The 13,172-nt window shown below is 45.6% G+C and overlaps 4 non-coding genes across 4 annotated transcripts; all 4 read right to left on the bottom strand.

Moving 5' to 3' along the window:
* Window positions 1-154: 154 nt before the first annotated feature.
* Window positions 155-227, bottom strand: trnak-uuu. The gene has a single exon. It is a non-coding gene; the product is annotated as a tRNA-Lys (tRNA).
* A 6,938-nt stretch (window positions 228-7,165) lies between these two features.
* trnat-ggu lies at window positions 7,166-7,239 on the bottom strand. Its single transcript has one exon. It is a non-coding gene; the product is annotated as a tRNA-Thr (tRNA).
* Window positions 7,240-7,681: 442 nt separating this feature from the next.
* Window positions 7,682-7,754, bottom strand: trnak-uuu. Its single transcript has one exon. It is a non-coding gene; the product is annotated as a tRNA-Lys (tRNA).
* Window positions 7,755-12,974: 5,220 nt separating this feature from the next.
* Window positions 12,975-13,047, bottom strand: trnak-uuu. Its single transcript has one exon. It is a non-coding gene; the product is annotated as a tRNA-Lys (tRNA).
* Window positions 13,048-13,172: the final 125 nt, after the last annotated feature.

Raw genomic sequence — 13,172 nt, 5'->3', positions numbered from 1 at the left:
ATTAACCGAAAATCTAGCAAAACTTCTTGATGGCTGTTGCAAATTGGCAAACCCAACATTACCACGATTCTTCCACTTTTCATAAATCATCCTGCATTTTCTATTCTTTTTTCCTCCTGTTCATTGGGGAGCAAGCGCCTTGAGACAAACTGAAAGCCCTGACAGGGACTTCAACCACGGGCCCTCAGATTAAAAGTCTGATGCTCTACCGACTGAGCTACCAGGGCCCATTCTTAAACATTCCTCATTGCTCACTTCAAACTCTCATATTGTACCTTTTGAATTTTCTTCATTGGTAATTCAGCCTTGTTGCACGTTTTGGTATGTGGGCAAAACGCGTTTATTGGGGTGTATTAACTTCCAAGTGCTTAACACCACTAGGCTCTGTTCTATGTATTTTTCAGCTCAGGAGTCGCCAGGTGCCGTATAGACACCGTCACGAGTATTCCAGGTCAAGTTCAAAGTAATAAAGACGATAGACCGATTAGTAAGGTCCAAACGATAATATTTATTATACAGTAATAATAAATATTCATGTACACACTAAGAGACTAAGCTATGACTAAACTAAAGTAATCAGAATACTTATCTAACAGGAACAGGCAAGGTCAGGGAGCGAGGCCTTCGTCCTGGTCTTGGGCTGCAACCTTCAGCAAGCGTTCTGGTCACTGGGGGTTCTAGCGGGCTTAGTTCGCGTAGCGAGCGTCGTACTGGCACTTACGGTTCGGCGGCTGGTGCTCGACGGCTGGAGTCAGAGTGTATCTTCAAGGTCTTGGTCAGGGCCGGAGCACGGAATAACAGACCGGACAACACGAGGTCCCTGTCTTTTATAGGGATCCCATTGTCCTTCCCTCTTCTTGGGCGGGCTTTAACCTTTGGATATCTATTGGGTCAATTCCTCATCGATACTGTTTTAATTCCCCAATGCGAGGGGGTCTCCGTGATGGGGGGGGGCGTTTCTTATGCCCTTTTGTTTGGAGGTTTCTGGTGCCTCGATGTCTGGGCCTTGATTCAAATGTGTCCATTCAGAATCAAATGTTTCTATTGTGTGGGTGTTCAGGTCTGATTGCCTCATTAGCATGCAAAGCGTTTTGCCATTTGCACCTAGCTAAGGTCTTCTCACCTGAGCCCAAACTGGTTTCTGCTACTTGCAGAATGCAAAATGCTCTCTTTGCAGACTGCTGTTCTGGCTAAACTGCCTGTTTCCCTGCAGTCTTAGCGCTTGGCTTACTTTGTAGCTCAGCGTCCATTTTAGGTGGCTACATTCCCTCCTTGTGATTCTCACAATCAAAATATTGTGAAGGATCACCTATGTACGTCGCCTTGAGTGCATCTGGGTTGCCTTCTTTGTGTCCCCTGACCTCTTGCCAGTTCCTGGGCTACTCTATCTTAAACTATGGGAAGAAAAAATTTTTACCTTACATCTCTACTTGGTGCTATGTCAAAGGGGACATGCATTACCATAAACTGGGAACCTCTACCTATCACAATTATCCTCAACTTTACTTAAACATTTCCTCACACTCTAAAACCTTAACCATTCACACCACAACATCGCACTTCCTAATTCGGCAGTCGAGTATAGGACAATACAATACAGGGTCGAATTTTTTTATTCATTACACAGTGCTTTATTCATCATGGGGCAAAGGGGATTGATGAAATCGGAAAATAGGAGATCGAACTCCATAGACGGAAGGGCAGGAACGGGAGGCTCTCCTCTTCCACTTCCTCAACCTGAGGGTCTGTACAAGGATAACGAGGATCGCAATCACCAGTAGTGATTCAATTACGTATGACATGGAGTACCATGTCATAAATTTTGTGCACCAGGTCTGAACCTCACTGATCAGAGCTGAGCACTGGGGAGTGGCTGTACGGGAAACATTTACGGTGGGGGTTGTGGGGGAAACGTGTCTTGCTTCCACACAAACAGATATAACAGTTAACAACAGTAGGTGAGCTTCCATCATCTTCAACTTGGTTTTCCTTCTTTCTTCCTCCTGTATGGACAATCCTTGCTTCGATCCCTGTCTCGTCCTTCGAAAGCTATGGGATCAAGCACAGTATCTGTCAATACACAGTTTAAGATCTTTACCTGTTAGTGCATCTGTCTTTTATATTCCAATTGACCCTTTAAAAATGACTGGCCAAGTCACACCCTGTGACTCCCCTCATTTTTTTTTTCAAAAGCGAATTTGAAGACCAGAATACACCTAACAATCCTTCTCCTGCGAGCCGTCTCGCAGGCTTTGCTAGTTTACCATCCGAATGTTCCCGGATGTAAATAGCATGTGGGATGGCGGCCTAAGGGCTGCCTAACGAAAAATGAAAACAAAATTTTGAAAGAAACGTCCGAATGAGTTGCGTATGGACCGCGACGGGTACGAGTTGGATGGGACCCCCGGGTAGGGCGTGCTGTGCCATACCCGAGCTTGGCTGACCAAAGTGGGTTCTCAGACAGGGCGGGTCCTCAGTGCCGTTTGTCCACTGCCTGAGTAACCTGGATTAAAACGGGTACGAATGTGTTAACTGTGACTTGCAGCCTCTATTCACCGAATAGAGGGGCACCTAAAAACAAGGGAGCCAAGATGCTCCTTCATCTGAAAGCATGAGCTGGGCATCAGACAATTTAGCTGATAAGGTGAGCTGCTCACCATAGAAGTTCTCAGAGGTTTCGGCAGAGAAACTAAAGTGCGTGTAAGGTGGTCACAAGCCTTACAACTTTGAAAAGATCTCCAATCAAACTGGTTTTTTGGAACCGAAGTTCTCAAAGGTATCGGCGGACAAGCTAACGTGTATGTGAGGTGGTCACAATCTTTTCAGCTGAAAAGAAGATGTCCATCCTCCAGCTGAACCATTTACAGTACTGAGACAAAACAAACATAAAACGATAGACAAACATACGTGCAGGTTCCATCAGAAAGGACATCGCTTCCCTCAAACGATTCCTATTTTACATCATCTGGACACCTCACTTTTCCTCTGTCTCTGTGAACAGGGTCACAAAGGGGTTGCCGTATCGGGAGTCAGACACCGTGTCGTCCTGCTCTCCCGGATCCCACACCCTTGTGTGGATCAGGCATGATATTTTCGAATTGTGTGACCGGGGGTCACTTTCATCATTGCGGACAAGTCTGTATGAATTGTCCCTGTGCCATAGTGTTGTGTCAAGTGTGTTGTCGGGGTAGTCGGGGTCGGGTGGTGGGTCTGGGTTTTTAAGGTAGGTGACTTCCATGGGGTCACTGGAGTCGGGGTCGTAGTTGGTGCAGTGTGGGCTGTATGGCTGTGTGCTGTCGCTGTCCTCAGAGTCAGTGTCTGTCCTGCTGTCTCTGCTGTGGCAGCTTGTGGGCGTTTCGGGGCGTGGTCTGTTGTGGTCTGTGGGCGGAGTCGTGGGCGAGTCCGTTGATGAACTGGTCTGTGAGGGGGATGGTGGAAAAGTGTCTCTGGTGGGTGGGGTGAAGTGTTCTGCTGCATCTAGCAGTACATGATGAGCATGGTTAGACTGTGTTCCATATGCCTTTAACTGGTTGATATGGAACCACGCGGTCTTCCCATTAGGATATTTTATCCTGTAAACTGAGGGGCTAATTTTATCCGAAATTGAGTATGGACTGGAATATTTTGGAGCCAAAAAACTGCTGGGGTTGTAAACAGATAACATTACCTGTTGCCCAACCTGGAATTCTGTGGGGAGTACGGTCTTATTAAAACAAGCTGTGCGTTGTTGACGGCGTTTGCCTAGCTGAACTGCGGCTGCAATCTGTGCAGACCTCACAGTCTCAACAAAGTCTTTAACCGTCTTTTCGTGTGTGAGGGCCGTCACCTCGGGGCTGGTCATGTCCAGTCCTAAAAGGAATTCTGTACCTTTCATAGGGCGTCCGGTCATGAGTGTGTGTGGTGTGTTGCCTGTGGAAGTGGAAACAGTGTTCCTTATGAACATGAGTGCAAATGGGAGCACTGAATCCCATGTGGAGTTATTCTCCTGAACCATTTTCCTAAGGGTAGTTTTTAGAGTCCGATTCATGCGCTCCACAATCCCGCTGGACTGTGGATGATACGCAATATGAAAATTTTGTTTTATTCCAAATATTGTCAGGACGTTCTTCATGACCCGTCCTGTAAAGTGAGATCCCTGGTCCGAATCAATACTTCGGGGTAAACCCCATCTCGTGAAGATGTGGTGGGTCAGGATCTTTGCAGCTCTCTTGGCTGTATTTGTTCTAGAGGAGAATGCCTCTACCCATTTGGTGAAGGTGTCGATGACCACCAGAACGTATTTATAGCCATTCCTACAAGGGGGCAATGGTCCTATAAAATCGATCTGGAGGTTTGTCCAGGGGCCGTTAACTGGGCGAGTATGCCGAAGTTGTGCTTTCTTAGAATATCTCTCCGGGTTATTCTGAGCGCAAATAAGGCAATTCTCAATATAATGCGTTACATCAGTCCTGAGATTAGGCCACCAACAGAGCTGCCTGAGGTGCCTCGTTGTTGCATCAATTCCCTGATGCCCGTGGTTATCATGGAATAAAGCAATCATTGCATTCCTGTCCTGCTGCGGGACCACATAAAGTTGTTCCTTTATGATCACACCCTCATGTGTGGTCAGTGCGTGTTTAAATCTCTCGTACTCTGGCACAAAGTTGCCTTTAAAAACCTCCCTGAGGTCCTTATCCTGCTTCTGTGCTGCTACAAGATCTTTAATATCTGTCTGTGAGATTTGGACTGCGCTCACAGGGGCGCTAGCTGGTGCGCTAGCTGGGGGGGTCCATAAGTGTCCTCGCAGATATTTGCGGAGTTCCAGCTCCCACGTGGGACACTGACCTACCCTGCTACTGCTGCTGGTCGCTGCGACCACAAACCTTTCTGGATCCATCAGACGTTCCATTGCCTGCATGGCCATTTTCTCTGACTCTCTTTTAGTTAATTTGGAACAGGGGGTTGCTGGGGTTGTGTTTCAAGAAACGGGTACGGCTTACGCTATGTTCCGTTCACAAAACTGCCGAAAGTTTGTCGCAACAAAAATGCTTTCAGTTTTAACTTACAGCCCTGTTAGTACGCATGCACTAAACACACTTCCGAATTACGCTTATTAGTTTGAACACCTTGAATACTCGTGATTTTCTTTACTTTCTTACTTTCGCTGTAATTTGGAGTTCTAATTCAAATTTCAGGGTCCTGGACGGCGTGGGGTTTCCACTTACAACCGTGTCCCACCAGAGTCGCCACTAAATGTTGCACGTTTTGGTATGTGGGCAAAACGCGTTTATTGGGGTGTATTAACTTCCAAGTGATTAACACCACTAGGCTCTGTTCTATGTATTTATTCAGCTCAGGAGTCGCCAGGTGCCGTATAGACACCGTCACGAGTATTCCAAGGTCAAGTTCAAAGTAATAAAGACGATACACCGATTAGTAAGGTCCAAACGATAATATTTATTATACAGTTATAATAAATACTCATGCACACACTAAGAGACTAAGCTATGACTAAACTAAAGTAATCAGAATACTTATCTAACAGGAACAGGCAAGGTCAGGGAGCGAGGCCTTCATCCTGGTCTTGGGCTGCAACCTTCAGCAAGCGTTCTGGTCACTGGGGGTTCTAGCGGGCTGAGTTCGCGTAGCGAGCGTCGTACTGGCACTTACGGTTCAGCGGCTGGTGCTCGACGGCTGGAGTCAGAGTGTATCTTCAAGGTCTTGGTCAGGGCCGAAGCACGGAATAACAGAGGTCCCTGTCTTTTATAGGGACCCCATTGTCCTTCCCTCTTCTTGGGCGGGCTTTAACCTTTGGATATCTATTGGGTCAATTCCTCATCGATACTGTTTTAATTCCCCAATGCGAGGGGGTCTCCGTGATGGGGGGGCGTTTCTTATGCCCTTTTGTTTGGAGGTTTCTGGTGCCTCGATGTCTGGGCCTTGATTCAAATGTGTCCATTCAGAATCAAATGTTTCTATTGTGTGGGTGTTCAGGTCTGATTGCCTCATTAGCATGCAAAGCGTTTTGCCATTTGCACCTAGCTAAGGTCTTCTCACCTGAGCCCAAACTGGTTTCTGCTACTTGCAGAATGCAAAATGCTCTCTTTGCAGACTGCTGTTCTGGCTAAACTGCCTGTTTCCCTGCAGTCTTAGCGCTTGACTTACTTTGTAGTTCAGCGTCCATTTTAGGTGGCTACAGCCTCTCCTGCTCATTTTCCTCACAAGCAGAGCGGCAGCCTTCCTTTGGCTCCCTTTCTCAAATTCTTCAGCTTGTACTTGCTTTTTACCAGTGACTTGTGATGTGACAACTGTTGTTACCCAGGGACGTGCACTGGTACTTCGAGACATTGATGATTACATTTTGATTGGTGAGAGATGAGTGGGAAGCAACAGAGACACAGATTTTATTTTTAGAGATAGAATAAAGGGTGTCATCTGATGTTTGTTATGGCAGAGCGTGAACGCAAGTAAACCCATCTAGTAAATGAGTAAATTATGCAAATTGCAAAGTTTCAGGGTGTAAAAGTGTGTCTGCACCACATCTTCATGGAAAACGCCCCATCATTTATCTCGCCCGATTCGTGCTTGCTAACATGCAGCAACATAAATCGTTCAATATAAGCAAATTACTGTGGATGTGAAATCTGAAAAAAAAACAGGAAATGATGGGAAATATCAGTGGGTCTGGCAGCATCTGTGAAGAGGGAACCGAGCTAATATTTCGCGGCTGGGTCACTCTTCATCAGAGTAAAGCATTTAATCATTCAATCGTTGCTCACAGATATCGCTGAGAAACAGCCAAAATGTTCCTTCTGGAATTCCTCAGGTAAATCCTGTCATGCATCCAAAGGAAAATACTGCGGAAGCTGCGACTCTGCGTGCGAGTCTAAAAATGATAGGATTGAGGCTCAGAAAATGAGAGGATATCTTTGGAGCCAGACACAGTGTTAATGTTTAAAATCCGTGTGATCTTTACTCAGAGCTGAAGCCAGGAGTACATGCAATGGAGTAGGTGAGGAAAATGGAATTTGCATGAAATATGGGAGCTATGGAAGGTTGAATAAAGTTTGACAAAAATCAAGGTAAAGCAAACTAGAAGTTAGGTGCCACAGATATTCTGCCAACGTGTTCTGCATTCAACATTGAATTGGGAACATTTCTTCACAGGCTCCAAGCTTTGGCCCAAAGGCACTGCTGAGATTTGAACTCAGGATCTCCTGTTTACCAGACAGGTGCTTTAACCATCTAAGCCAAAGCACCAACCTTGATTGTGGGCTTGCTAGTTAAGAAAAGATTTCAATTATTTTGATTAAACACCAGTATTGTTGATTTCTTATGCTGACTTTGAGAGTGCAAATTAAAATATTCATCTGCAATGGGCTTTTGAAAGTGTAAAAATTGCAGTAATTTCAGAAAGTTATTAATTTATAGCAGTCCTGCAGGGAAGACGTAAACAAACAGGAACTATTTTACGAATTTTGAAGTGATTAAACATGACCAGAAAACGATAGTGGCATAATGCAGGACAAGACCAGGAGCGAGTTTTTACATTAACCGAAAACCTAGCAAAACTTCTTGATGGCTGTTGCAATTTGGCGAACCCAACATTGTCACGATTCTCCCACTTTTCATAAATCATCCTGCATTTTCTATTCTTTTTTCTACTGTTCATTGGGGAGCAAACACCTTGAGACAAAATGAAAGCCCTGACAGGGACTTGAACCCTGGGCCCTCAGATTAAAAGTCTGATGCTCTAACAACTGAGCTACCAGGGCCCATACTTAAATGTTCCTCATTGCTCACTTCAAACTCTCATATTGTACCTTTTGAATTTTCTTCATTGATAATTCAGCCTCTCCTGCTCATTTTCCTCACAAGCAGAGCGGCAGCCTTCCTTTGGCTCCCTTTCTCAAATTCTTCAGCTTGTACTTGCTTTTTTCCAGTGACTTGTGATGTGACAACTGTTGTTACCCAGGGACCTGCACTGGTACTTCGAGACATTGAAGATTACATTTTGATTGATGAGAGATGAGTGGGAAGCAACAGAGGCACAGATTTTATTTTGTGAAGAGAGAACCGAGCTAATATTTCGAGGCTGGGTCACTCTTCATCAGAGTAAAGCATTTAATCATTCAATCGTTGCTCACAGATATCGCTGAGAAACAGCCAAAATGTTCCTTCTGGAATTCCTCAGGTAAATCCTGTCCTCAGGAAAATACTGCGGAAGCTGCGACTCTGCGTGCGAAGCTAAAAATGATAGGATTGAGGCTCAGATAATGAGAGGCTACCTTTGGAGCCAGACACAGTGTTTTTTTTTTTTTTTTACAGAAATACAGCACAGAACAGGCCCTTCGGCCCACGATCTTGCGCCGAACTTTTGTCCTAGGCTAATCATAGAATTTTGGACAATTTTACATGGCCAATCCACCCAACCTGCACATCTCTGGACTGTGGGAGGAAACCGGAGTGCCCGGAGGAAACCCACGCAGTCACGGGGATGATGTGCAGACTCCACACAGACAGTGACCCAAGTCGAAATCGAACTTGGGACCCTGGAGCTGTGAAGCAATTGTGCTATCCACAATGCTACCGTGCTGCCCTTAAGAAGTTAACCTACACTCCATTATTCTACCCTAATCCAAGTACCTATCCAATAGCCGCTTGAAGGTCCCTAACTTTTCCGACTCAACTACTACCACAGGCAGTGCATTCCATGCCCCCACTACTCTCTGGGTAAAGAACCTACCTCTGACATCCCCTCTATATCTTCCACCATTTATCTTAAATTTATGTCCCCTTGTGATGGTGTGTTCCACCCGGGGAAAAAGTCTCTGACTGTCTATTCTATCTATTCCCCTGATCATCTTATAAACCTCTATCAAGTTGCCCCTCATCCTTCTCCGTTCTAATGAGAAAAGGCCTAGCACCCTCAACCTTTCCTCGTGTGACCTACACTCCATTCCAGGCAACATCCTGGTAAATCTCCTTTGCAACTTTTCCAAAGCTTCCACATCCTTCCTAATGAGGTGACCAGAACTTCACACAGTACTCCAAATGTGGCCTGACCAAGGTTTTGTACAGCTGCATCATCACCTCACAGCTCTTAAATTCAATCCCTCTGCTAATGAACGCTAGCACACCATAGGCCTTCTTCACAGCTCTATCCGCTTGAGTGGCAACTTTCAAAGAACTATGAACATAGACCCCAAGATCTCTCTGCTCCTCCACATTGCCAAGAACCCTACCATTAACCCTGTATTCCGCATTCAGATTTGTCCTTCCAAAATGGACAACCTCACACTTGTCAGGGTTAAACTCCATCTGCCACTTCTCAGCCCAGCTCTGCATTCTGTCTATGTCTCTTTGAAGCCGACAACAGCCCTCCTCACTATCCACAACTCCACCAATCTTCGTATCATCTGCAAATTTACTGACCCACCCTTCAACTCCCTCATCCAAGTCGTTAATGAAAATCACAAACAGCAGAGGACCCAGAACTGATCCCTGCGGTACGCCACTGATAACTGGGCTCCAGGCTGAATATTTGTCATCCACCACCACTCTCTGTCTTCTATCGGTTAGCCAGTTTGTTATCCAACTGGCCAAATTTCCCACTATCCCATGCCTCCTTACTTTCTGCATAAGCCTACCATGGGGAACCTTATCAAATGCCTTACTAAAATCCATGTACACTACATCCACTGCTTTACCTTCATCCACATGCTTGGTCACCTCCTCAAAGAATTTAATAAGACTTGTAAGGCAAGACCTACCCCTCACAAATCCGTGCTGACTATCCCTAATCAAGCAATGCCTTTCCAGATGCTCAGAAATCCTATCCCTCAGTACCCTTTCCATTACTTTGCCTACCACCGAAGTAAGACTAACTGGCCTGTAATTCCCAGGGTTATCCCTATTCCCTTTTTAGAACAGGGGCACGACATTCGCCACTCTCCAATCCTCTGGTACCACCCCTGTTGACAGCGAGGACGAAAAGATCATTGCCAACGGCTCTGCAATTTCATTTCTTGCTTCCCATAGAATCCTTGGATATATCCCGTCAGGCCCGGGGGACTTGTCTATCCTCAAGTTTTTCAAAACGCGCAACACATCTTCCTTCCTGACAAGTATCTCCTCAAGCTTATCAGTCTGCTTCACGCTGTCCTCTCCAACAATATGGCCCCTCTCGTTTGTAAATACTGAAGAAAAATACTTGTTCAAGACCTCTGCTATCTCTTCAGACTCAATACACAATCTCCCGCTACTGTCCTTAATCGGACCTACCCTCGCTCTAGTCATTCTCATATTTCTCACATATGTGTAAAAGGCCTTGGGGTGTTCCTTGATCCTACCCGCCAAAGATTTTTCATGCCCTCTCTTAGCTCTCCTAATCCCTTTCTTCAGTTCCCTCCTCGCTATCTTGTATCCCTCCAGCGCCCTGTCTGAACCTTGTTTCTTCAGCCTTACATACGTCTCCTTCTTCCTCTTAACAAGACATTCAACCTCTCTTGTCAACCATGGTTCCCTCACTCGACCATCTCTTCCCTGCCTGACAGGGACATACATATCAAAGACACGCAGTACCTGTTCCTTGAACAAGTTCCACATTTCACTTGTGTCCTTCCCTGACAGCCTATGTTCCCAACTTCTGCACTTCAATTCTTGTCTGACAGCATTGTATTTACCCTTCCCCCAATTATAAACCTTGCCCTGTTGCTCGCACCTATCCCTCTCCATTACTAAAGTGAAAGTCACAGAATTGTGGTCACTACCTCCAAAATGCTCCCCCACTAACAAATCTATCACCTGCCCTGGTTCATTACCAAGTACTAAATCCAATATGGCCTCCCCTCTGGTCGGACAATCTACATACTGTGTTAGAAAAGCTTCCTGGACACACTGCACAAACACTACACCATCCAAACTATTTGATCTAAAGAGTTTCCACTCAATGTTTGGGAAGTTGAAGTCGCCCATGACTACTACCCTGTGACTTCTGCACCTTTCCAAAATCTGTTTCCCAATCTGTTCCTCCACATCTCTGCTGCTATTGGGGGGCCTATAGAAAACTCCCAACAAGGTGACTGCTCCTTTCTATTTCTAACTTCAACCCATATTACCTCAGTAGGCAGACCCCCCTCGAACTGCCTTTCTGCAGCTGTTATACTATCTCTAATTAACAATGCCACCCCCCACCTCTTTTACCATCCTCCCTAATCTTGTTGAAACATCTATACCCAGGGACCTCCAACAACCATTTCTGCCCCTCTTCTATCCAAGTTTCCGTGATGGCCACCACATCGTAGTCCCAAGTACAGATCCATGCCTTAAGTTCACCCACCTTATTCCTGATGCTTCTTGCATTAAAGTATACACACTTCAACCCATCTCCTTGCCTGCAAGTACTCTCCTTTGTCATTGTTACCTTCCCCACTGCATCACTACGTGCTTTGGCGTCCTGACTATCGTCTACCTTAGTTGCTGGACTACAGATCCGGTTCCCATTCCCCTGCCAAATTAGTTTAAACCCTCACGAAGAGTACTAGAAAACCTCCCCCCCCAGTATATTGGTGCCCCTCTGGTTCAGATGCAACCCGTCCTGCATGTACAGGTCCCACCTTCCCCAGAATGCGCTCCAATTATCCAAATACCTGAAGCCCTCCCTCCTACACCATTCCTGCAGCCACGTGTTCAACTGCACTCTCTGCCTATTCCTAGCCTCGCTATCACGTGGCACCGGCAACAAACCAGAGATGACAACTCTGTCTGTCCTGGCCTTTAACTTCCAGCCTAACTCCCTAAACTTGTTTATTACCTCCACACCCTTTTTCCTACCTACATCGTTGGTACCAATGTGCACCACGACTTCTGGCTGCTCACCCTCCCCCTTCAGGATCCTGAAGACACGATCAGAGACATCCCTGGCCCTGGCACCCGGGAGACAACATACCTTTCGGGAGTCTCGCTCGCGACCACAGAATCTCCTATCTATTCCCCTAACCATTGAATCTCCTATTACTATTGCTTTTCTATGCTCCCCCTTCCCTTCTGATCCCCAGAGCCAGACTCTGTGCCAGAGATCTGGCCGCTGGGGCCTTCCCCCGGTAGGTCATCCCCCCCAACAGCATCCAAAACGGTATACTTGTTTTGAAGGGGAACGGCCACGAGGGATCGCTGCACTATCTGCCTGTTAGTTTTCTTTCCCCTGACTGTACCCCAGCTACACTTGTCCAGTTTTTGTCAATGTTTAAAATCTGTGTGATCTTTACTCAGAGCTGAAGCGAGGAGTACATGCAATGGACTAGGTGAGGAAAATTAAAGTTGCATGAAATATGGGAGCTATGGAAGGTTGAATAAAGTTTGACAAAAATCAAGGTAAAGCAAACTAGAAGTTCGGTGCCACAGATGTTCTGCCAAAGTGTTCTACATTCACCATTGAATTGGGAACATTTCTTCACAGGCTCCAAACTTTGACCCAAAGGCACTGCTGAGATTTGAACTCAAGATCTCCTGTTTACTAGACAGGCGCTTTAACCATCTAAGCCACAGCAGCAACCTTGATTGTGGGTTTGCAAGTTTACAACAGATTTCAATTATTTTGATTAAACACCAGTATTGTTGATTTCTTCTGCTGACTTTGAGAGTGCAAATTAAAATATTCATCTGCAATGGGCTTTTGAAACTGTAAAAATTGCAGTAATTTCTGAAAGTTATTAATTATAGCAGTCCTGCAGGGAAGAAGTAAACAAACAGGAAATATTTTACAAATTTTGAAGTGATTAAACATGACCAGAAAACTATAGTGGCATAATGCAGGACAAGACCAGGAGCGAGTTTTTACATTAACCTAAAATCTAGCAAAACATCTTGATGGCTGTTGCAATTTGGCAAACCCAACATTGTCACGATTCTTCCACTTTTCCTAAATCATCCTGCATTTTCTATTCTTTTTTCCTACTGTTCATTGGGGAGCAAGCGCCTTGAGACAAAAAGAAATCCCTGACAGAGACTTGAACCCTGGGCCCTCAGATTAAAAGTCAGATGCTCTACCGACTGAGCTACCAGGGCCCATTCTTAAAATTTCCTCATTGCTCACTTCAAACTCTCATATTGTACCTTTTGAATTTTCTTCATTGGTAATTCAGCCTCTCCTGCTCATTTTCCTCACAAGCAGAGCGGCAGCCTTCCTTTGG

This window comes from Scyliorhinus canicula, chromosome 6 (assembly GCF_902713615.1).
Source record: "Scyliorhinus canicula chromosome 6, sScyCan1.1, whole genome shotgun sequence".
NCBI lineage: Eukaryota > Metazoa > Chordata > Chondrichthyes > Carcharhiniformes > Scyliorhinidae > Scyliorhinus > Scyliorhinus canicula.
This window is presented reverse-complemented; position numbering and strand designations above follow the sequence as displayed.